Raw genomic sequence first — 2,500 nt, 5'->3', positions numbered from 1 at the left:
GCGGCCGCTGCGGGCGGCCCGGCGCCGGAGCCCGGCGGGCAGGAAGACCGGGGCCGCCGGTGCACGCACCGGGGTCCCGGCTCCGCCGCCGACTCTCCGCCGCCGAGGCCGCCGCGCACCGCCGCCGCCGGCGCCGCCGCGCCTCCCCCGCCCCCCCACGCGCCCCCCCCGAGGGGCGGCACCGCTGCGCCAACGCGACAGCGGGGGTGACGATTGACCGCCAAGCGACGCTCAGACAGGCGTAGCCCCGGGAGGAACCCGGGGCCGCAAGTGCGTTCGAAGTGTCGATGATCAATGTGTCCTGCAATTCACATTAATTCTCGCAGCTAGCTGCGTTCTTCATCGACGCACGAGCCGAGTGATCCACCGCTAAGAGTTGTCTCGGTTTCGGTCCCCGCCGCGCGCGCGGGGGGACCGGGCAGCCTTCGGCAGCCCCTGAGGGCCCCCCCTCCGCTCCGCCTCCCTCCTCACGCCGACGCCGGCTGCTGAGCGAGGGACGGCCGAGAGCCAGAGAGAGGGGCTCGCCCCGCTGACCGTACGAGCACAGAGTGGGGGGGGAAAAAGGGAAAAGGAAAACCCGAACGAGAAGGGCGGGGAGCCCTCGCTCCCGACCTGGGACAACCCTTTGCTCGCTTCGAGTCCGGCCCAGGCGCCCAGGCTCGGCCCGGCCCGGCGGGGAGCAGCGCGCCGGCCGCGCCGCCTGCCTCGGGGACGCTGGGGGAGGGGGCGGCTCCCCGCGGACCCCCAGCGTCGGAGCCCGGCCGCCACCGGCAGCGGCACCGGCCGCTGCCCGCGCGCCCGCGGCCCACCGGCCCCGCGCTCCCCAGCTCCTCGCTCGCCTCGCCGGCCTCCGGCTCCGCCGTGGCCCCGAGGCGGCGCCCACGCCCGCGCGCGCGCACACACAGCCTCCCGGACGACACCACGCGCTCTCCCGTCCCTTCCGCGGACAGACGCCCGGCGGCGGGCGGGCGGGCAAGGCGGGACGGACGGGGACGGCGCCCGCTCTCCCCGTCTCCACGCGGAGAACGGGGGGGGCCGCCCCCGCCGCCCGCCTGCCGCCCGCCCGCCGCCCGGCGAAGCCGGGTTGGGCAGAGCGAGGCAGGCGCGCCGGATGGCGGAGTGCCGGCGGGTAGGGCGCCGCCGCCAGCGGCCACGGCGGCAGACCGAGAGCCCCGGCCAGGGAGGAGAGCGGATCGCGCCGAGGCGCGGCGTCCGCACCACCCGCGGTGGGTGGGGGCTCACCGTCCCGGCGAGAGCACGCGCTCGCGCCAGGGTCACGCGTTCGAGGCAGGCCGGCGCCAGCCGACCGCGCGGCGTCCCTCCGCCGAGACCAGACCGCGGAGAGAGGGGGCAGGGTACCCCTCTCCGTCCCGGCTGCCCGCAGGGCGAGCGCGGGGCGCGCCGGCTGGCATGGGGGGGCACGGCGCCCGCGCGCGCCGGCCCCCCGGCCCTCCGGCAGCACACCCGGCTGCCCCCCGGGTCGCATCGGGCCGCCCGAGTCTTTAAACCCCCGCCCGGCTCTCCCGCCGAGAACCCTCGGGCCCGGAGCCCGGGGCCCATGGCCATCCCTACCCGGGGCGGCTACCGGCGGCCGCGGTGGCCGGAGGCCCTCCGCTCCTCCCGCCACCCCGCCCCCCCCCTCGCCCGGCCCGCTCGCAGCACGGTCCCCGCGGCACGGCGCGGGGCGGCTGGAGCGGTGGGGGGGGGGAGAGAAAGGGAAAGCGGAAAGGGCGGGAGGGCACGGCCGGTGCGGCGCTCACGGCGCGGCGCCCGGGAGGAGCGAGCTGGCACACGGGACCACACGGGTGGGTCACCGAGGGGGGGCAGGAGGAGCGCGGACGCTAGGTACCTGGCCCTGGGGTGAGGGAAACGACCTGAAATCCCCGCGGGGGTGCCTCCCCCGCCGCCGCCCGCCGCCGGGCCGCCGCCGCCTCGCGGCGACGGCGGCAGCCTCGGCGGCAGCAGCGAGACGGGACGCGGAGGGGAAACCCGGCACCCGCCAGCCGGCTCCGGCGCCCCTCGGCGGAGCGTCCGCCCGCGGGGTGCGCCCGACACCCGCCGCCACGACCTCGTCCTCCTCCCGGGGCCCGGGGTTTCCCTCAGTAACCCGGCGCCCGGCGGCAGCTGCGCCCGGGAGGAGAGCCGTGGTTTGGGCCGCCCGCTCGGGCACGACCCGTCGCCTCGCGTGGCCTGGCGCGACGGCCCCCGCTCGGGGTCCGCCGCCGCCCGGCGCCCGCCCCGCGCGCCATCCCGGAACGCCTGTCCTCGCCGTCTCTGCAAGACGGGCTGCTCCGCCGCAGCCCGCCGCGGGTCCGCCCCCCACCGCTTAGGGGTGGCGACCCGTCGGCACCCGTCCCGACCCGGGGTGCCATCTCGCTCGCGTCTCCGCCCGCCGCTTCCTCCCGCGGGCGCCGGGGGAGCAAGCCCCGCCGACCCTCCCGCGCACTGCCGCCCGCTCCCCGCCGGACCCTCCCCCGGGCCCGACCCTCCCCTGCCCCGG

General features: G+C 79.6%; 1 non-coding gene across 1 annotated transcript; it reads right to left on the bottom strand.

Annotated features, from left to right (window-relative positions):
* Positions 1-225: 225 nt before the first annotated feature.
* LOC136996800 (5.8S ribosomal RNA) lies at positions 226-378 on the bottom strand. Its single transcript, XR_010887743.1, has one exon. It is a non-coding gene; the product is annotated as a 5.8S ribosomal RNA (ribosomal RNA).
* Positions 379-2,500: the final 2,122 nt, after the last annotated feature.

This window comes from Apteryx mantelli, unplaced genomic scaffold (assembly GCF_036417845.1).
Source record: "Apteryx mantelli isolate bAptMan1 unplaced genomic scaffold, bAptMan1.hap1 HAP1_SCAFFOLD_86, whole genome shotgun sequence".
Classification (NCBI taxonomy): domain Eukaryota; kingdom Metazoa; phylum Chordata; class Aves; order Apterygiformes; family Apterygidae; genus Apteryx; species Apteryx mantelli.
This window is presented reverse-complemented; position numbering and strand designations above follow the sequence as displayed.